Genomic DNA, 23308 nt, shown 5'->3' on the forward strand with positions numbered 1-23308 from the left:
TCACTCTTCAGGACTTCCTCACTCTTCCTTCCTACATCATTGGTACCGATGTGTACCATGACATCTGGCTACTCACCCTCCCACTTCAGAATACTGTGCACACGATCAGAGACATCCTTGACCCTTGCACCCGGGAGGCAACAAACCATCTGGGAGTCTCTGTCACGATCACAGAGCCTTCTGTCTGTACCCCTAACTATTGAGTCCCCAATCACTACCGCTCTCCTCTTCTTCCACCCTCCCTTCTGCACTGCAGAACCAGACTCAGTGCCAGAGATCTGGCTGCCGCAGCTTGTCCCAGGTAAGTCATCCCCCCCCCCCCCAACAGTAACCCAATCGGTATACTTGTTGAGGTGAATGGCCACAGGGGAACCCTGCTCTGCCTGCCCTTTCCCCTTCCCTTGCCTGACGGTAACCCAATTACCTGTGCGCTGCTCCTTTGGCGTAACTACCTCCCTAAAACTACTATCTATAAACTCCTCATTCTCCTGAATGATCCGGAGGTCATCCAGCTCCTGCTCCAGTTCCTGAACGCGGTTTGTTAGGAGCCGCAGCTGGATGCACTTCTTTCAGGTGTCGATGTCAGGGAGACCTCTGGTCTCCCTGACTTCCCACATCCTGCATGAGGAGCATTCCAACCTCCTGCCTGGCATTTTCTTTACTCTAACCGAACAAAACAAAACTGATTGGAACCTACTCTCGCCTCTGCCTGTTCACACCGAAGCCTGTTGAGCCAAAGCTGTCCCACTCTGCTCCCTCTCACTCCGCTGCCCACTCTCAACGCAATTAGTTAGGAACCCAATCCTTTTGATTTGGTGCGTAGTATCCAGGAAATATGGCAGGGCCTGAGTCAACACAGTAATGTAGCGGTTAGCACAACACTTCATAGTACAGGCAACCAGGGTTCAATTCTCACCGTTGCCTTTAAGGAGTTTGTACTTTCTCCTTGTGATTGCGTGGGTACCCTCCCAAAGTCTAAAGATATGTCGGTTGGTAGGTCATTGTAAATTGTCCCGTGATTAGGCTAGCATTAAGTTGGGGGATTGCTGGGTGGTGTGGCTCAAATGGCCAGAAGGGCCTACAATTCTGCGATGCATAATAATAATAATAATAATAATAATAATAATAATAATAATAACAATAACAATAATAATCTTCAAGGAGTGATGCCTCATAAAGGTGATATCCAATATTAAGGACCCCCATCACACCAGCCTCACTTGCATTGACACTACTCTGTGGTCAGAACTGACTGAGTTGAAGGTGTTGTGGGCTTCTGTGTTGATCACACAATTACTCCATTTTCTTCTTACAAGGATGTAGTCGAGATGTTTCCTGTTGAGGGAGGCTCTGTTTTCGTATGTCCACAGCTTACCACTTTGCTTCTTGAATTGTGTGTTTGTGGCAATGAGACTGTGTTCCTGGATGAAATCAGCTAGGTATTGTCCATTTCTGTTGGTAAAGTCATGGTGTGAGTATGAAGCATCTTCCAGTCCAACCTAGGCATTAAATTGGTGAGCACATCCAGGAAGTTATGTGCTGGTATTGAAGTGACAGTTTGGTGAAGTTTACTGTCGAAGGTCTCCATCTCGTTGTCCTCGCTGCAGTTGTGTGGGGAGTAACAGATGATGATGGAGGTCGCTGGGTTTCCGTTGAATTCTGCAGTAAGGATTCTGTCACTGACTGAGACTATGCCCCTCAGTGCCTTCTTCACCTTGCAGTTCAACATCAGCCCTACTCTGCCTTGGCTGACATCGTCATCAGCTCTCTCCATGTGGATGAGTGATGAGGTGCATCCCCTCTATCTCTGTGAACCTTATCTCTTTGTCTGGGTGTACATGATGGTGTTCTTGGATCCCCAGGATGGAGACCGCAAATCTGCTTGACTGTAATGCCAACTCTGTGCACCGAGGCAAGAGGCCGATGGTATTTGCGTTGAAGGTTGAGATGACTGTTTTTACCTTACAGTGCAAAAGAGGCGCAGTGTGCTCGTCCCCCTTGTTGAACTCAACCCTCCTTGTGGGGTTTGAGGTTGTGTCTTCATACTGCCCATCCAGGCCAGGGACTGGGCGCTCCGCAGAGTTCCTGAGCACTCCTGGCCCTGGAAGTATAGGGTTTGCTGGGTTGTCTGTCATCATAATGTCTTACAAGGTGAGAAACGAAAGTCTGTGTGGCGCGGCACTCCTCACACAGACAGTAGATGGCTCACATAGAGTTCATCCGTCCTTTGACGGGTTTTGTTTTTAGTCCTGCTAGGTGCCTACACACCCTCCTCCCGGGTTAACCGAACTGCACCAGGGGGTGTGCCGGCTGAGTTGCTGACAACCTGACCCGAGGCAGGTAGTACTAGGCTACGTGGTACCAGTAGCAAGGCAAGGCCTTGACCTGACATGAAAATGTAGTGCCAGTGCAAGTCCAAGGAGGTCCCAAGGAGAAGACAGACTGGAAGGCATTCTCCTCACAACCTATTCTTCAAGCCCAGGACACTGTGGAAATGAGAAATCGCTTCTGCCCACTGGAGAGGGAGGAGGAAGAGACTGCCACTGACCGCCATCAATGGCCCATAGATACACACAGAGATGCAACAAAGGGTCTGTCTACCGTGAAGTGAATCAAAAAGAGCCAGATCGCAAAACATCCTGATGTTGTCGCAGCAAGAAGTGTGGTCAATGCTTGTCATGCCAAACTTAGAAGGAGCAAAACAGTAGATCTAAGAGACAAGTTCAAGACAGCAAAGAAGAATCTCTTTGCCACCTGCGACCGACTGAAGGAAGAGGAACTAGCTGAGAGGATTAGAGGGGTAGAGGCTGCTAATGAAGACAAGCAGCATGGAGAAGCATGGTGCCTAGTCAATGAGATCAGTGGATGGAAAAAGTCCCCATCAAGTCAAATAAATGGTAACACAGCAGAGGACTGTGTCCAGACATGGTTTACCCACTTCAAGAACCTGCTGGGAAGCCCTCCAACAATCACGGAAGAAGAAGAGGACATATCCACGATACTAATGCAAATCGACATTGATGACGGCCCATTCAACACTGAGGAACAGGGCAGGAGCGCTGGACCAGATGGGGTACCACCAGATGTTCTTCAGAACTGCGACCTGGATGATATCTTGCTGGACATATGTAATACGGCACTGATAAAAGACAACAAACCAGAACAGTGGTCACTCTCAAACATTATCCCTGTCCTCAAGTCTGGATCCCTCACAAAGACAGGTAACTACCACGGTATCAGCTTGACCTGTATCTTAGCAAAGCTATACAATTGGATGATCTTGAACAGGATTCTCACCACCATTGATCCTAAGCTAAGATTCAATCAAAATGTCTTTCAGCAGAAGTGCTTAACAATAATGCAAATACTTGCTGTCCGTAGAATCATCAAGGAAGTCAAGAACAACGACCTACCAGCCGTGCTTACTTTCATCAATTTTTGCAAAGCTTTTGACTCCATTCACCGAGGTAAAATGCTGAAGATCCTGAAAGCTTACGGAGTGCCAGACCACCTACTGAGAGCAACAGAGTCCAGCTATACTGAGACCATCATGGCAAAAGTTGTATCACCAGATGGAGAAACAGCAGTGTTCGAGCTCCTAGCTGGTGTGCTGCAAGGAGACACTTTGTCACCCTACATCTTTATAATTGTCCTTGATTACGCTCTACATCAAGCCTCCAAAGATCATGACAAGCTTGGTTTTACCATAAAACCAGGATGAACCAAAAGGGTCAGACCAGTTATGCTCACAGATCTCGATTTTGCAGATGACATAGTCCTGCTCTCTGACCAGATGGAGGAAGCACAGCAGCTACTGACAAAAGTGGAAATTGAGTGCAATAAAGTTGGACTTCACCTAAATGCTAAAAAGACAGAGTACCTGGTGTTCAACTGCAACGATGGTACTCTCAAGACCGTAAAGAATGATTCCATTAAGAAAGTCTTAGACTACAGGTACTTTGGGTCAAGAATGAGTTCGGAGAAGGATGTAAAGATACGGAAGGTGCTGGCGTGGAGGGCTATGAACGACATGAAGGGAATCTGGAGGTCGAACCTGACCAGAGGGCTCAAAAAGAGGATCTTCATAGCAGTCAGAGAGTCCATTCTCACATACGCATGTGACACGTGGACACTCACCAAGACCATACGAAAGTCACTGGATGGTTGGTATACACGAATGCTCCCGATGGCACTTGACGTGAGTTGGCAACAGCACATGATGAACATCGAGCTTTATGACGACCTACCGATGCTCACTACTAAAATCGAGGCGAGAAGACTGCAACTAGCAGGGCACTGTCTACGTCACCCTGAGCTACCTGCCAGCCTAGTCATCATATGGGAGGATGAACCCTGGGCGCCCTCCCAAGACTATGGTCAACATGCTCCTAGAAGAAAGCGCTCAGATGAACTGAACACACTGATGAGGGAGAGGGAGGAGTGGAGAGTCCATCATTGTGCCTGACACTGGCCCCCTAGGCCAGAGTTGACATAATAGTAGTAGTATCACACCAGTCGTGCCTCGTTCTCATTGCTACCATCAGGAAGGAGGTATAGAAGCCTGAAGACGCACATTCAATGATTCAAGAGGGGCTTCTTCCCCTCTGTCATCTGATTTCTGAATGGACATTGAACCCATGAAAGGTACTTTACTTCTTTTCTATTTCTATTTTTGAACTAGTTATTTAATTTAACTGTTTAGTATGTATATACTTAAATAATTCACAGGTTTTCACTGTTGTTATGTATTGCATTACACTGCTGCTGAAAAGACATCAAATCTCACGAGATATGCCCGTGAACTTAAATCTGATTCTGATTCTGTTACCTTTATGGTAATTTTGGGGAAGAATTGTAGATCAGCAGGGAGTAATTGTGTAACACAGGGGCTCAAGACTGCTCACATGTAAGTATGACACAGTTGGACTTGTTCTTTTCTTCCGACTTACCTGGTACCATGCTGAAATACTGCATGTTGCGATGGTTTTGGTACTCCCAGCTTCCTGTGTGCTCATGCTGTGCTGCCCCATAGAGTGCTAGAAAGATGCAGCCTGTTCCTGGGATCTACTGTGGAGTGAATTAGCAAAGAACAGCTAAACAAGCAATGAGATGCTTAAACACTATTAATAGCCTAGCAGAAATGACATTCCAAGAACCTTAGAAAAGTACGTCACTTATAAGCTTGTAAAGTAAATCATAGATTTACCTCAAGAATGAAATGTGTCTTCTGCATTTAAAAAAATTTGCAATTTTTCTTCTTTGATCTCTTGAAAAAGAAGTGCTTTTACTGAGTCTACCTTGTTCAGGTATCGAGTTCAGGTATTGAACTCAAGTAGCTGAAAACACATTCATTACCTGTTAAAACTGACTAAAGGTAACCCGAAGCCACTGGCCATATATTTAATGCTCTTCCCATTTAGGAATAACTGCCTAAGTAAAGTTATCCTCTCAATGAGAAGTGGATATTGGAATTTGTTTTAATTGCAATAAAACAGAAACAGTGTTGAGTTAAGATAATAGATCAATATATTGTGTTGTTGCAAATCACTGCTCTGTGTGGTGAGACTGTACGTATCTTGTGTGGTTGTCTTACTACTGGAGTTCCACCTTAGACCCAACACCATGGCAACAATCATTTCCTGCATCTATGCTATAGACTGGATCAAAATCACTCTGGCTCTTCCAGAACTTAAAGATGAATGACACTTCATATCCTGAATTAAGCATGTTTTGAAGAGGGTGGTAGAAGATCATATCTAATAGGAAAGTAATAGGGCTGAAACTAACATCATTTGAAGAACACTTATTATCAAAGTGCATATGCAGTCTACAGCCCTGAGATTCATCTTCCCAAAGACAGCCAGGAAACAAAGAAAGTCCTGGTACCCTCAACGCGCAGAGAACACATAGTGCAAATGTGCAGAAAAAGAGCGAGAAACACAGAATATAAAACATCAAACCACACATCATTAGAATAGTTCAGGACTATTCAGTTCAGTTCAATACAGCACTGTATCATTCGTTGACTGCAGGCCGCAGAGCCAGTCCGACATGATCAAAACCAGGCAAAATAACACAGAAAAATGGAGGAACCAGAAACTAGAAACACATCACAATGTGAACCATGGGGTCCAATCCACAAACCACCCCGATTAAACCTCACCCAAGACTCTAGGACTCCGACATCATCCTCTGGCAGCTTTGAGCGAAAGGGAGAGACCGATAGAACACAGGCATCTTCCTCCGGGAGCAGCGAGAGAGAGGGAAAAAGAGGAACCAGGCACTTACAGGCTGACACCACTGAGCACCCGCTCACCCTCTGCTCTCGTCCTTGTTGACTTCAATCTTCCTTGATGGTTTAATTGGTGTGATCAGTGAGGAATGGAGTTGATCACAGGCTCACACCCCTTCTCCGGGCTTCTTGGTCTCAAGTCTGCAGAGTTGGCACCTATTACCTGCCCATAACTGAAATTGAATAAAATACTTTATCATCCCATTTAAGAGTTACTGCATTGTGTTGAACTAATGTAACACTTACCCAACAGGCTGGTATATGTCTAGGGGAAAAGGAGATCCAGCCACTCACCAACTCCACCTCCCGTACACGCAGGTGCTGTGAGAATCAAGTTTATGCCGTGCGCACACATACCATATCAAACTCACACCAGATACCGTTACGGAATACACTTTAAAGATTTTACTAAAACTAAAAGAGTACTATGCAATACAATATATATGAAGGAAAGGAAAATAAAAAGGCACCAACTTATCAATGTTCAGAGAGCGTTGTGCACATCGTTGGAGCTCAACCATCAAACCAGTCGACCCCTCGTCACTATCCTCCAACCTCCATGTCCTTGCACCTGGGACCACCCGGGTGGTCAACCGAGCAGTGCAGTGCACGTCCACCTTCCTCAGCTTCTTCTTCCCGACTCCCCTGAAAAGACCGTGAAAACCCCCAAGCTCCCAGCCTCACAAGACAAAAATATGAAATAAAAAATATGAGAGAAGTATTATGACTGACAAGCATTGTCACAACCACAGACTTGGTAGCATGGCCGATTCAGCAATTATGCTTGTGAATATGCATGTGTCAGCTAATTATTATTTCATTATCCTGGTATTTAACTCCCTTCTTTTTGTTGTAGCGCTTGTCACGACTTGAGCAAAGCACAGCAACGTCACACTGCCAGCTTGCATTCAGCCTTGCCTGAGAAAGTGGACTATCGATTCGACTGACGCTGCAGACTAGCAGTATTTGTTTTATATCTAGATATTCCCTTTCAGTCATAGTGTTGGCTTCTGGTTTTCTATTTGAGAGTTTTAGTTCATGGCCCTGTTTGGCCTAGCATTTATTGTTTTCTTTTCCCTAATTAAAGTCTGTGAACTTTCGACCAGCTTCAGGGTCTCTCTCTCAGCTCTTGGGCCATACCCAAACATAGTGACAGCATGTCTGGACCACCCACAAGATGGGCCCAGCAGAGAGAGAACAGCTGACCTTGGCCCTAAGATTTGTGGGTCAGGTAGGAAGCAAGCAACAGGTGATTGAATCCATTCTAGGTGAAGCTACTGAAGCAATGAGACAGATAATCTCGTGACAGCAGGCCCAGTCTCATCTGCAGGAACAGATATGATCCCTTGCCTCAACTGTTTAATAGCTTACCACAGATAATCAGAGTCCAACGTCTCTGATCCTGATGGCTGCTGAAATTTCATTATTCAATGTGAGCTGACATTCCAAGCCCAGCCTGGTCATCTTGGTGCTGATGTGTGAAAACTGGTGTACATGGTCAATCTCCGAGACAAACCTCACTCAACCTGTTCAACGCTTAACAAAAGCAAGGACACCCTGCAGCCTGGTTGTTGCAGCCTTTCACTGTGGAGTTAAGGAGGGTTTCTGATCTTCCAGTACGGGGTCAGGAGGCTGCCCATTAACTCCTGGACCTGGCCAAGGCTGTGGGATGGTGAAGGCCTGTGCATTTAAATTCCACATGCTGGCTGTAGAGACAGGATGGAATGAGAGATCTCTCATCACTGCCTTCCAGCATGGACTGAATGCAGGGGTCTGGCAAGAGATGGTTGTCCACGATGAGCAGGATAGTCTGGATGATCTGGCTATTCAAATTGACGTCCAGGTAACTGAGTAGCACAGGGCAGAGTAGGCTCTCTTCTTCAGCTTGTTTAATTTCATCCTCACCTATCATCCTGGCAGCAAGAATACCGAAGGCCAATGCTGTCTCCCGGCAGTTCGATAGATCTGAAGACAATGCCTATCTACAGCCCATCCCTGCTCACTCACATGTTGCTGCTCCAGTGATGTGGGGAATAGAGACAGAGGTGAAGGCTGCCCAACAGTTGGATCCAGGCCCAGGTGGGGTACCTCCCAAAAGGCTGTTTGTCTCTGCTGTGCTGTGTTCCAGTGTTGGAATGGAGTCACTCCTGCCATCTGGCTGGAGATCCGGGAATCAAGTGGACCCAGGAGTTTATAAAGAGACAATTTTGATGGCATTCTATGTCCCAGTATGTCCATGACTTCATATCTGCCCATTCCACCTATGCTCAGAACAAGAGAAGTATGTCTGCTCTCTGTGTCCCACCTCCCAGTGGATTTCATCATTGGCCACCCCCGTCAAATGGAAACATCACCATTTTGGTTGTTGTGGATCAATGTTCCAAGGCTGCCCACTTCACTGCCTTCCCCAAGCTCCCATCGTGAGACTGCCACACACGGTTCAACATGTGCTCAGGCTCTACGGCTTCTCTCAAGACACAGTGTCTGATCGTGGACCATAGTTCACTTCCTACTTTTAGAATGCTTTCTCCTCTCTTGTAGGAGCCTCTCACCTAGTTTCCACCCTTAATCCAATGGCCAGTCTAAGAGAGTGACCAACTGTTGGAGACAACCCTGCAGTGTCTTGCCTCTTTCAAACCCACATCTTGGAGCTCCCAACTGGTTTGGACAGAGATCGCCACAATAATCTCCAGTTGTCCTCTACAGGTGTGTCCCCCTTTGAAAGCCAAAGGGATTCCAGCCCCCACTCTTCCCTGACCAGGAGATAGATGTTGGAGTTCCTGCTGTTGAACAGTTGATAGATCAGGTCATCTCTACTGCATGCCCAGAAACAACATGCCTGACAGGCTGATTGGCTCCGCTGACAAGTGAGGCCATTCAAGCTGGGAGAGGAGGTCTGGTTGGTATCAAGCAATCCTCCCTTGAAAGTAGAGAACCACAAATTGGCTCCTTTCTACGTGGGACCTTTTGATGAGGAAAAGGCTACCAACAAGGTGACGTATAGATTGTATCTACCAGCATCAATGAAGATCCACCCAGTGTTCCATGCTTCCCAGGTCAGGCCAGTTACTACCTCTCCCCTGACCCCAGTCACCCCACAACCCCCCATCCCCGCTCGGTGGACGCTTCCCTCATCTATATGGTACAGCACCTCCTGGCATCTCACCAGGTACGGTAAGGCCCAGTGGATTGAGAAGGATATAGCCCTGAAGAACGATCTTGGATCCTGGTGAAGGACATCTTGGACAAATTGCTCATTCAGGACTTCCAGTGGGCATAAGTCTGTGGTGCCTCAGGAACTGTACCTAGGGAGGGGACCTTGTCACAACCACGGACTCGCCAGCTGTGTCTATGCGCCCCTGCAGGCAGGCTGCGCAGCAGATTTGGCAATTTTGCTTGTAAATATGCATGTGTCAGCTAACTATTATTATTTCAATATGGCGGTATTTAACTCCCTTATTTTTGGTGTAGCGCTTGTCGAGACTTGAGCAAAGCATAGCAATGTTATGCTGTCTGCTTACATTCGACCTTGCCTGATAAAGTGGACTATCGATTCGACTGATGCTGAAGACTAGCAGTATTCGTTTTATGTTTAGTATTCCCTTTCAGCCGTAGTGTTGGCTTCTGGTTTTCTATTTGAGAGTTTTAGTTAATGACCCTGTTTGACCAAACCTTTTTTGTTGTCTTTGCCCTTAAAGTACTGTTTATATTGATGTCTGTGAACGATGACCCACTTCAGTCTCTCTCTTTCTCTCTGCACTTGGAACATAGTGACAAATATAGCTACAACCAACTTGTCAGTTGTTTTCTGAATGCGCAAAGAGTTTGTAACGATTTACAAAAATAGCACAAACATGGATAAGTTTGCTTGACCTAATAGAAACTCCAGTCATATCTACTTGATGACCAAAGTGGACAATGAAATATTCCAGCTCACTTGACATGAAGACAGGAAACAAATGGAACTGTTGAGCAGTATTGATGCTGAGCACTCTGTGGAGTAGCCCCAATTTTATAGGGTATAACAACTAGAACTGAAGAATACTCTTGGCTCCCAAAACAGGAAATTTAATCCATTACATACAGCTAAAAGATAAGAAGAATCAAAAAACACGAGTTGAAATAATTTGTGTTTTCTACTCTAGAGGTTGTTCTTTCACTAGGTGCATTCAAAACTGGCATCAACAAACTTTTGGGCATTGATGAAATCAAAGGATTTGATATTGTCTAGGAAATCCGTTTTAATATATAGGATTGGTTATGATCTTATTACACTGTGGAACCAACAGAACGGCTGTGTGGTATATTTTCCTTTATATTTCTTGAGTTCCTATGTTAACCCTTTCACAACCATGGATTCTGCTGTTGGGTTCCAAGCTCTTGCAGGTGGTCTGATGAACAGGATCGGCAATCATGCTTGTGAGAATGCACATTCCAGCCAATTAGAGTTCATCGTGGTGATATCTAATTCCCTTCCTCTTGCTTTGGTTTCTTTGAGACTTGACCAAAAGCAGAGCATTATCAATGCATTCTACTTACCATTGTCCTAGTTCCGGGAAAGAGGACTACAATTTTGACTGATGCTGTTAAGAAGCAGTATTTATTTAGTATTAAGCTACATCTGCCAAGCTGTTGCATTGTGCTAGCTTTAGTTTGAAAGTTCAGGTTAGCAGTCCTATTGGGCTAATGTTTATTTCCTTTATTTCTACACAGTTCCTATTAAAATGCAAAGAAATGTTGATAGGCTTTAGAGTTACTGTTTCGGCCCTTGGGCCATAACCACATACCCATGTTAGCAAAACTCAACCAAAGTAAATGGACCCCCAGAGGGAGAACAGTTGACCTTGGCCCTGACATTCGTTGGCCAGATAGTAGAGGCTACAGTCAGTTAAAGCTGCATTGGGTGAAGTCACTCAAGCAGTGCAACTGATACTCTCAGAGCAGCAGGTCCTATCCAGACCGAACGTCATGGAGGAGTAACTAAAATCAGTAGAAAGTGTCATGTGTCATGCAGTGCAACAGTTATTTTCAGAGTGGCAAGCCCAGTCCTAGCCAGAAGAGCAAAGGTCAGCCCTTGCAACAACAGTTTGGCAACTTACAACCAGAATCAGTGATTACTGCTCTTATGGTCACAGTACAGCAGCTTAATACTGTCAGCTAGATTCACATGACAACCATTACTGCTCTGGCTGCCACAATTCAGCTGCCATTAGCCACGACAGTACCACTCCTAGCATCTCCCAGACCCTCCTCTTCAAAAGCCTCAACAACCTTGGCCACTAATGCCCAACTCCTATAATCGTGTCTGGAACAAAACAGAGTATTCATCCACCAAGCAGCTACTCCTGTGACCCCAATGGCTGCAAGAATATTATTACCCAGTATGAACTGATTCTCCAAACCCAGACTAGGCAGTTCAGTGATGATGCATGTAAATGGACATACATGTTGAATCTCTTTGAGAGACCCTGGCTCAGCCTGTTCAATGCTCTACAAGAACCAGGTTCCCTTGCAGACCAGTTGTACTAGCAAATTGTTCTTGTGTTTAAGGGAGTTTTTGATGTTCCATTACAGGATTAAATGGCTGCCCACAAACCCTTGGACCTGTGCTAAGGTGGAGGGACAGGGAGGAACTATGCAGTAAAGTTCTGCATGCTTGTTGAAGAAACAAGGTAGAATGATAGTTCCCTTATCACTGCCTTCCAGCAGGGACTGAGCACAGGAGTCCAACATGAGATCACAAGGCATGACAAGCAGGACAGCCTGGGTGACCTGATTACTCTAGCAAGTCAAATTGACAAGCTGACAGCTGAGTGGTGCAGGGAAAGGATGCCCTGAGGTACGTGCTCCTTAGGTCACTGTCAGCTTGTACCCTCTCCCACATCACCCAGTACACAGGAGCCTATGCAAGAGTGTCTCAAGCATCTGTCTCAGGAGGAATGAGGTCAGTTAAGAAGAACAGGTTCCTGCTTCATGTCCCAAGTGCCCAGTGAAAGAGGATACCCATCAGTAGGAAAGAGATTTCTCTTGGGGTGGTTCTCCCTATAAGCATCTTCCTCTTAGTGTGTAATGCTTCCAGCTTCCTTGTTGTGGAGGACTCAGACACATGAGCTTCAGGCATTTATTGACTCTGGGCAGCCAGAAACCTCATGGATATCTCCCTGGATCAAAAATGAGTGCTCTGACTCAGCATTCCAGAGAAAATAGGAACAGGAAGGGATCAATAAATCTACTGGGTGTTTTTTACAGGCCACCCAATAGTAACAAGGACATTGAGGAGCAGATAGGGAGTCAGATTCTGGAAAAATGTAATAAGTACAGGGTTGTCATGGTGGGAGATTTTAATTTCCTAAATATTGATTGGCATCTCCCTGGAGCAAGGTGTTTAGATGGGGTAGAGTTTGTTAGGTGTGTTCAAGAAGGTTTCTTGACATAGTATGTAGATAAGCCTACAAGAGGAGAGGCTGAACTTGATCTGGTATTGGGAAATGAACCTGGTCAGGTGTCAGATCTCTCAGTGGGAGAGCTTTTTGGAGATAATGATCACAATTCTATCTCCTTTACCATAGCATTGGAGAGGGATAGGAACAGACAAGTTAGGGAAGCAATTATTTGGAATAAGGGGAAATATGAGGTTATCAGGCAGGAACTTGGAAGTATAAATTGGAAACAGATGTTCTCAGGGAAATGTATGGAAGAAATGTGACAAGTGTTCAAGGGATATTTGCGTGGAGTTCTCCATAGGTGCATTCCAATGAGACAGGGAAAGGGTGGTAGGGTACAGGAACTGTGGTGTACAAAGGCTGTTGTAAATCTAGTCAAGAAGAAAAGAAGAGCTTGCGAAAGGTTCAAAAAACTAGGTAATGATAGAGATCTAGAAGATTATAAGGCTAGCAGAAAGGAGCTTAAGAAAGAACTTAAGAGAGCCAGAGGGCCATGAGAAGGCCTTGGTGGACAGGATTAAGGAAAACCCCCAAGGCATTCTATAAGTATGTGAAGAGCAAGAGTTTAAAATGTGAGAAAATGTGACTAATCAAGTGTGACAGTGGTGAAGTGTGTATGGAACCGGTGGAGATAGCAGAGGCTCTTAATGAGTACTTTGATTCAGTATTCACTACGGAAAAGGATCTTGGCAATTGTAGGGATGACTTACAGCAGAATGAAAAGCTTGAACATACAGATATTAAGAAAGAGGATGTACTTCAGCTTTTGGAAAGCATCAAGTGGGATAAGTCACCAGGACCAGATGAGATGTGCCCCAGGCCTTTGTGGGAGGTGAGGGAGGAGATAGCATCATCAATGAGGACAGGAGAGTTTCCCAAGGATTGGAGGGTTGCGGGTGCTGTTCCATTATTCAAGAAAGGGAGTAGAGGGAGCTCAGGAAATTATAGACCAGTGAGTCTTACTTCAATGGTTGGTAAGTTGATGGAGAAGCTCCTGAGAGGCAGAATTTGTGAAGTCAGCATAGCTTTATGAACATCAGGTCATGCTTTACGAACCTGATTGAATTTTTTGAAGATGTGACTAAACATATTGATGAATGAAGAGCAGTAGATGTAGTGTATATGGATTTCAGCAAGGCATTTGATAAGGTACCCCATGCAAGACTTATTAAGAAAGTAATGAGGCATGGGATCCAAGGGGATGTTACTTGTGGATCCAGAACTGGCTTGCCCACAGAAAGCAAAGAGTGGTTGCAGCCGGGTGATATTCTGCATGCAGGTCCGTCACCAGAGGTGTGCCTCAGGGATCTGTTCTGTTCTGAAAATTCTTTGTGATTTTTATAAATGACCTGGATGAAGAAGTGGAGGGATGGGTTAGTAAATTTGCTGATGACACAAAAGCTGGGGGTGTTGTGGATAGTGTGGAAGGCTGTCAGAGGTTACAGCGGGACATTGATAGGATGCAAAACTGGGCTGAGAAGTGGCAGATGGAGTTCAACCCAAATAAGTGTGAAGTAGTTCACTTTGGTAGTTTAAATATGATGACAGAATGTAGTATAAATGGTAAGACACTTGGCAGTGTGGAAAATCAGAGGGATCTTGGGGTCCAAGTCCATAGGACACTCAAAGCTGCTGCGCAGATTGATTCTGTAGTTAAGGCAGCATACTATGCATTGGCCTTCATCAATCATGGGATTGAGTTTAAGAGTTTAAGTTTAAGAGGTAATGTTGCAGCTATATAGGACCCTGGTCAGACCCCACTTGGAGAACTGTGCTCAGTTCTGGTCGCCTCACTACAGGAAGGATGTGGAATCCATAGAAGGGGTGTAGAGGATATTTACAAGGATGTTGGATTGGGAAGCATGCCTTATGAGAATAGGTTGAGTGAACGCAACCTTTCCTCCTTGGAGCAACGGAGGATGAGAGGTGACCTGATAGAGGTGTACAAGATAATGAGAGGCATTGATTGTGTGGATAGTCAGAGGCTTTTTTCCAGGGCTGAAATGGCTAACGTGAGAGGGTACAGCTTTAAGGTGCTTGGAAGCAGGTACAGAGGAAATGTCAGGGATAAGTTTTTTACGCAGGAAGTGGTGAGCGCATGGAATGGGCTGCCGGTGACAGTGGTAGAGGTGGAAATGATAGTGTCTTTTAAGTGACTCCTGGACAGGTACATGGAAATCAGAAAAATAGAGGGCTATGGGTAACCCTAGGTAATTTCTAAAGTACGGACGTATTTGTATAGCTTTGTGGGCTGAAGAGCTTGTATTGCGCTGTAGGTTTTCTATATTTCTAATATCAATGACAAGACCCTAGCTGTTCGACCTCTGGACACCAGCAACAAGATGGAGGAGCTTTTCACAGAACACCTCCATCTTGTGCTAGAAGGCAGCCATAGGGAACAGGTTTTCTTTATCTGATTTACCTGAACTGCCACTTGTGGTTGGCCTTCTCCACTTATCCTTACACAACCCACGGACTGATTGGTCCCTCAAGTTGCCCCAAGAGTGGGGATCAGCATGCCTGTCTACTTGTCTGGGTCCAGCTCAAGCCACTGTCTGCACATCAGCTGCTGTGACAAATGCTAGTGTGGACCTGTCTGGGATTTCAGCTGAATATTCTGACCTTGCTGAGGTCTTCAGTAAAAAGAAGGCCACCTCTCTGCCTGCACACCAGCTGTATAACCTCTTACCTTGTTCTAGTCATCCCAAGGACTGGCACTTTTCCCTGAAATGGTGGCCATGGAAGAGTACATCAATGAGGCATTGGCCTTAGGGTTTATCTGTCCATCAACCTCACCAGAAGTGGTGGGGCTCTTTTCTGTGAGTGAGAAGGATGGCAAGCTCCGTCCCTGCTTGCTCAACGGCCGCTCATCCACATCACAATGCAGAACCATTACTCTCTTCCCCTGCTTGCCTCTGCGTTTGAACATTTCCAGGGAGCAGCCATATTACCCAAGATAGATCTACATAATTGCTTGTATCTGAGAAAGGGTGATCAGAAGACAGCCTTCAGTACCTCCACTGGCCACTATGCATACTTCTTGATCCCTTTGCTCTGGCCAATGCTCCTGCTGATTTTTAGTCCCTGGTCAGCTATGTGCTCAGGGACATGTTGAAAAGTTTGCTTTTGTGTAGTTGGATAACATTCTGATCCATTCCCATTCTTACCAGGGACACATCCAGCATGTCTGGAGGGTTTCAGACTGTTACTTGTTAATATCCTTTAAGCTAAGCCAGAGGAGTGTGAGTTCTACAAAGAAGAGCAGTCGATTTTGGGCTATATCCTCGCCCCTTCCAGTGTTCAACGACCTGAGTAAAGTTCAGGCTGTCACAGAGTTGGCCAAACAATCTACAGTCAAAGAGTCAAAGACGTCGGCATTGGAGCTGTACTCTCCTGATGCTTTTCTGTGCCCCTGTGCCTTTCTTACCTGTCACTTGTTTCTGCTGAGAGCAACTACAGTGTTGAGAACTGAGAACTTCTGGCTGTCAAGAAGACCCTGAAAGCATTTTGACACTAGCTGGATGAGACAGAGCACTCCTTTTTGGCATGGATAGAATACACACGGACTTCTCCTACATTCATGACACCAAGAGACTCAACTCCCATCGAGCCCAATGGGCTCCCTTCTTCATCTGGTTTAATTTCACTCTCGCCTCAGCAAGAACACCTGGGCTGATGCTCTCTCCCAGCAGTTCAACACGTCTGAGGACAACACCAGTCCAGAGCCTATCCTTCCTCGCTTATGCATTGTTGCTCCGGTCAGACCTAACCCCAGGCAGGGCACCTCCCAACCAACTGCTTTTCCCTGCCAAGGTACACCTAGAGTATTGGAATAGCGTTATTCCCCCTCTCTGGTTGGACATTCAGAAAATTAATGGACCCTGGAATTTATTAAGAGATTATTTTGATGGCCATCCATGTCCCAGGATGAAGTCCACAACTTCATCTCTGCCTAACCTACAGTGCCCAGAAGATGGTCACGTCAGTGCCCTGTGGATCGGCTCTTTCCACTGCCTGAGCCTTGGCACTCTGGTCCCACTTCTCAGAGGATTTCATCACTGGTCTGAAGGAAACACCACATTTTGGTGGTTGTAGTCCAATTCTCCAAGGCTGCACACTTTGTGGCTCTTTGCTCTGGCCAGTGCTCCAGCAGTTTTTCAGGCCCTGATCAACAATGTGCTCAGGGACATGCTGAATCAGTTTGCCTTTGTGCATTTGGTCCATCCTCATGTGTCAGCACGTTTTCAGGCTGCACAGCTTCCATCGGGACACGGTGTCTGATTGAGGACAACTGTTCACATTCCATTTTTAGATGACTCTCTATTCTCTTTTGGGAGCCACAGCCAACCTTTCATCTGGTTTCCAAACTAATGGCCAGACCGAGAGAGTGAATCAGGAGCTGGAGACAACCCGCGGCTGGTTTGTTTCTTCCAAACCCACATCCTGGAATGTCCAACTGGTTTAGGCAGAGTTTGCCCGCAATAACGTCCAATTGTCCTCCACTGGCATGTCCTCATTTGAATGCCAAAAGGGCTTCCAGCTACCATTCTTCTCTCACCAAGATATTTATGCGGGAGTTCTTGCTGCTGAACAGCTGGTCCAAAGCTACAAACACATGTGGAGGCAGGCCAAGGCTTCTCTGCTGCTCATTCAGAAACAACAGGCCCAGCAGGCTGATCAGCTCCAACAACAGGCAAGGCCTCTCAAGCTAGGGGAGAAAGTCAGGCGGGCATCTAGGGTTCTTCCCTTGAGCACCGACAGCCACATGTTGACCCTATGACACGTGTGACAACTTGTAGTGGAGAAAGCTGTCAACAAGGTTTCATACAGATTGCGCCTTCCAGTATCAATGATGATCCAGCAAGTGTTAAGTTTCCCAGCTCTAGCCAGTCACTACCTCTTCCCTGACTCCAGTCATCCCCCTCCCCTTCCACCTGGCTTCATGGATGGGTCCCTGGTCTATTCTGTGAGGCACCTGCTGGCATCTCTCTGGGTGTAGGGCAGGGTTCAGTATCTTGTGGATTGGGAGGGGTATAATCCTAAGGAGTGCTCTTGAATTTCAGCCCATGGCATCCTGGACAACCTCTCATCCAGGACTCCCAGCAGTCACAGTCACAAGTCTCTGGTGGCATGGGAGGGGTGAGGGGGGGTAGGTGGTGACTTTCACAGCCACGACTCTGCTGCCGGATCTGCGTGCTGTCCTTTGCCATTCAGTGTTTCATTGTGGTGGTGTTCAACTCCCTTCCTCTCATTTCAGTCTTGTTGAGATTTGACCAAAGGCAGAGCAAAGCAGAAGTGGTAGTTTTTCAGTTTTACGCCGAGCCACTGTATTGGCGTTAGCTTTAGTTTGAAAGTTCTAGTTAACAGCCCGGTTGGCCTAGTGTTTATTGTTTTTTCTTAATTTCTGCACACAGTTCATATGAAAAATCAGTGAGCTGTTGATGGGCTTCAGTGTCTCTGTCACTTGGCACTTGTGCCATAACCTCTCATCCCCGCCATTCTGGTTTCCTCTCAGCGGCTGTTGTTGGCCTAACGAATAAAGCCATTAAGATGTTATGATCTATTATGACAATAAAAATTTCTAACATTTTCTGCTTTTAATGCATCAATGCTATGTGTGTGCTGGTGAGGTGAATTAAGTCAGAGCACTGACTGGGATCAGTTTTTGCTAAGTGAATAATGGAGAAATGGTGATTAAAACAGCAACTAATAGCAAAATAGATTGGGTAGAGCATTCGAAGGTGCATCCGCTGATCTCTGCTTCTAATTAAGGGTCACTAATCTTCTTTCAAAATTGCATTCACTGCCTTGGGGCTGCACTCTTGGCTCTGTCCCCAGGATTATCTTCTCGTAAGTAAAGTCCTAATAGGCAACTAAAGATAAATTGAATCTCCTCTCTTTTCCAGCTTCCAGCACTGTGTCAGAAATGTTGCGCATAGAGTTCAAATTTTAGGCAGCACCTGCTCCCCTTCCACTTAAGGGTTGGTTTTAGCTTCTGTATGTTACTGATAACATGCTATCCCTGTTGAGGCATGTGGACTATCAGTAAATTGTAAGGTTAGTAATGGCTTCATTAGGGTGTTTCTTTTTGGAGTGAAGGAGGATGAGAGGTGACTTGGCAGAGGTGTACAAGATGATAAAAGGATTAGATCGACTGGACAGCTAGAGGCTTTTTACCAGGGTGGAAGCGGCTAATATGAGGGGGCATAATATGTAGTTGATTGGGGGATGTATATAGAGGTACAGTATTTTTTACACAGAGAGAACAGGTGCATGAAAAGGGCTGTCAGGGATGATGGGTTGAGGCAACGTTTTGTAGGGATATTTAAGAGATTCTCAGATAGGCACATGTATGAAGGGATTATGGGGGTGGGAAGGGTTAGAATATTCCATAGTATGTAGGACATCTTTAAGGAGTGATGCCTCAAAAAGGCAGCATCCATCATTAGGACCTCCATCACCCAGGACATTGCCTCTTCTCATTGCTACCACCGGGAAGGAGGTACAAGAGCCTGAAGGCACACACTGAAAGATTCAGGAACAGCTTCTTCCACTCTGCCATCCAATTTCTAAATGGGACATTGAATCCATGAATACTACCATACTACTTTTAATTTTATTTTTTATTTTTACACTACATATTTAATTTTTTCTCGATTATTATGTATTGAACTATACTGTTGCTGCAATGACAACAAATTCACGACATATGCTGATGACATTAAACCTGATTTTGATACTGATCCTACAGTAGATTAAAAGCTTGGCACAAAATTGTGACTGAAGAATCTCTGCTGTAAGTTTCAATGTTCCATGTCTATGTTCATTCAGGGAAACCACTGTGACTGTGTTCATTCTGGGAAATCATGCCTGTGTTCATTCAGGGAAATCACCATGCCTGTGTTCATTCTGGGAAACCACTGTGACTGTGTTCATTCAGGGAAATCCCCATGTTTGTGTTCATTCAGGGAAATCACCATATTTGAGTTCAGTCAGGGAAATCTGCCTGTCAGTATGCATTCAGGTAAATCACCCTGTCTGAATTTCATTCACGAGAATCTCCCTCTCTGTGTTCATTCATGTATATCCATTTGTCTGTGTTCATTCAAGGAAATCCCCATGTTTGTGTTCATTCAGAGAATCACACTGTCGGTGTTTATTCAGAGAAATCACCATGTCTGTGTTCATTCAGGGAAGTCAACATGTGTGTGTTCATTCAGGGAATTCAACAAGTCGGTGTTCATTCAGGGAAATGTGTGTGTGTGTGTGTGTGTGTGTGTGTGTGTGTGTGTGTGTGTGTGTGTGTGTGTGTGTGTGTGTGTGTGTGTGTGTGTGTGTGTGTGTGTGTGTGTGTGTGTGTGTGTGTGTGTACATTCAAGAAAATCCCCCTGTCTGTTTTCATTCAGAAAGATCACCCTGTCTGTGTTCATTCAAAGAAACCAACATGTCTGTGTTCATTCAGAGAAATCACCCTGTCTGTGTTCATTCAGGGAAACCAACATGTCTGTGTTCATTCAGAGAAATCATCCTGTCTGTGTTCATTCAGGGAAACCAACATGTCTGTGTTCATTCAGAGAAATCATCCTGTCTGTGTTCATTCAGGGAACTCACCCTGTCTGTGTTTATTCAGTGAAATCACCCTGTCTGTGTTAATTCAGAGAAATACCCCTGTCTGTGTTCATTCTGTGAAATTAAAATGTCTGTGTACTTTGAGGGATCTCTCCCTGTCTGTGTTCATTCAGGTAAAACAGTGTGTCTGTGTTCATTCAGGGAAATCACCATGTCTGTGTACATTCAGGTTAATCAACATGTCTGTGTTAGGGAAATCCCAATGTCTGTGTTCATTCAGGTTAATCAACATGTCTGTGTTAGGGAAATCCCAATGTCTGTGTTCATTCAGGGAAATCACCATGTCTGTGTACATTCAAGGAAATCACCATGTCTGTGTTAGGGAAATCCCAATGTATGAGTTCATTCAGGGAAATCTCCCTGTCTGTGTTCATTTATGGAAATCACCGTATCAGTGTTCATTCAAGGAAATCCCTGTGTCTGTGTTTATTCAGGAAAATAATACACCCTGTCTGTGTTCATTCACGGAAATCTCCCTGACTCTGTTTATTCAGGTAAATTACCGTGTCTTTGTTCATTCACAGAAATCACCATGTTTGTGTTCATTCAGGGAAATCACCGTGTTTACGTTTATTCAGGGAAATTCCCAAGTCTGTGTTCATTCTGGAAAATCACCATGTCTGTGTTGATTCAAGTAAATCTCCATGTCTGCATTCATTCAGGGAAACCACCATGTCTGTTTGCATCTGGGGAAATCCCAGTGTATGTGTTCATTCAAGGAAATCGCACAGTCTGTGTTCATTCAGGCAAATTTCCCTCCCTGTTTACAATCAGGTTAATCCCTATGTCTGTGTTCATTAATGGAAATCTCCATGTCTCCGATTATTCAGGGAAATTACCATGTCTGTGTTCATTCTGGCAAATCATCATGTCTGTGTTCATTCAAGTAAATCTCCATGTCTGCATTCATTCAGGGAAAGCACCATGTCTGTGTCTATTTCGGGAAATCACCGTGTCTGTTTTCAATCAGGGAAATCTTATTGTATGTGTTCATTCATGGAAATCACCTTGTCTATATTCATTCAGGGAAATCACCCTGTCCGTATTCATTCAAGGAAATCAGCATGTCTGTGTTCATTCAGGGATATCCCAATGTCTATGTTCAATCTGGGAAATCTCCATATTTGTGTTAATTAGGGGAAATCTCCCTGTCTGTGTTCATTCAGGTTAATCCTCGTGTGTGCATTCATTCAGGGAAATCCCCATGTCTGTGTTCTTTCAGGGAGATCTCCCTGTCTGTGTCCATCATGGAAAGCCCATGTCTGTGTTCATTCAGAGAAATCACCCTGTCTGTTTTCATTCGGGGTAATCCCAATGTATGTGCTCATCTAGGAAAATCTCCCTGTTTGTGTTCATTCACAGAAATCTCCATGTCTCTCTTTATTCACAGAAATTACCGTGTCTGTGTTCATTCATGGAAATCACCATGTTTACGTTAATTACTGGAAATCGTCATGTCTCTGTACATTCAGGGAAATCCCTACATCTGTTTTCATGCAGGGAAATCCCAATGTACCCAATGTCTGTCTTCATTCAGGAAAATCCTCTTGTCTGTGGTCAGTCAGTTAAATCCCCATTTCTGTGTTCATTGAAATCCCCATATCTGTGTTCATTCAGGGAAACTAACATGTCTGTGTTCATTCAGAGTAATCACCATGTCTGTTTTCATTCAGGGAAATCCCAATGTATGTGTTCATTCAGGGAAATCTCCCTGTGTGTTCATTCACAGAAATCTTCATGTCTCTCTTCATTCACAGAAATGAAGTCTGTTTTCATTCAGGGAAATCACCGTGTTTGTGTTTATTCCCAAGTCTATGTTCATTCAAGGAAATCAATATCTCTGTGTTCATTCAGAGAAATCCCCATGTCTGTTTTCATTCAAGGAGATTCCATGTTTGTGTTCATTCAGTGAAATCCCCATGTTTGAGTTCATTCACAGAAATCGTCATGTTTGTATTAATTCAGGGAAATCTGCATGTGTGTTTTCATGGAGGGAAATGCCTATGTATATGTTCATTCAGGGAAATGTCACTGTCTGTGTTCATTCAGGCATATTTCCCTGCCTGTGTTCATTCAGGTTAATCCCCATGTTTGTGCATTCACAGAAATCTCTATGTTCAATCTTATTGTATCTGTTCAGTCAGGGAAATTACCATGTCTGTTCATTCAGGAAAATCATCAAGTCTGTGTTCATTCACGGCAATTCCTATGTCTGCATTCATTCAGGGAAACTAACATGTCTGTGTCTATTTCAGGAAATCACCATGTCTGTTATTATTCTGGGAAATCCTGAAGTATGTGTACATTCAGGGACATCTCTATATCTGTGTTCATTCACAGAAATCTCCATGTCTGCATTCAATCAGGGATATCACCATGTTTGAGCCCATTCATGGAAATCCCCATGTTTGATTTCATTCAGGGAAATCCCACTGTTTGTGTTCATTCAGGGAAATCACCTTGTCTGCATTCATTCAGTGATTTTACCATGTCTATATCCATTCAGGGAAATCACCATGTCAGTGTTTATCCACGAAAATCTCCATAACTGCGTTCATTCAGGGGTTTCACCTAGTCTGTGTCTATGTAGGGAAGTCACCATGTCTGTTTTCATTTAGGGAAATCACCCTGTCCGTATTCATTCATGGAAATCCCATGTCTGTGTTCATTCAGGGAAATCCCCATGTCTGTGTTCAGTCAGTTAAATCCCCATTTCTGTGTTCATTCAGGGAAATCTCCATGTCTGTGGTCAGTCAGTTAAATCCCCATTTCTGTGTTCATTCAGGGAAATCCCCATGTCTGTGTTCATTCAGGGAAATCCCCATGTTTGTGGTCAGTCAGTTAAATCCCCATTTCTGTGTTCATTCAGGGAAATCTCCATGTCTGTGGTCAGTCAGTTAAATCCCCATTTCTGTGTTCATTCAGGGAAATCCCCATGTCTGTG

The 23308-nt window shown here is 44.8% G+C and overlaps 1 pseudogene; it reads right to left on the reverse strand.

Annotated features, from left to right (window-relative positions):
* Positions 1-1205: 1205 nt before the first annotated feature.
* LOC132394758 (uncharacterized) lies at positions 1206-2138 on the reverse strand (annotated as a pseudogene).
* Between the last annotated feature and the right edge of the window lie 21170 nt (positions 2139-23308).

The sequence above is a fragment of the Hypanus sabinus genome, chromosome 5 (genome assembly GCF_030144855.1).
Source record: "Hypanus sabinus isolate sHypSab1 chromosome 5, sHypSab1.hap1, whole genome shotgun sequence".
NCBI lineage: Eukaryota > Metazoa > Chordata > Chondrichthyes > Myliobatiformes > Dasyatidae > Hypanus > Hypanus sabinus.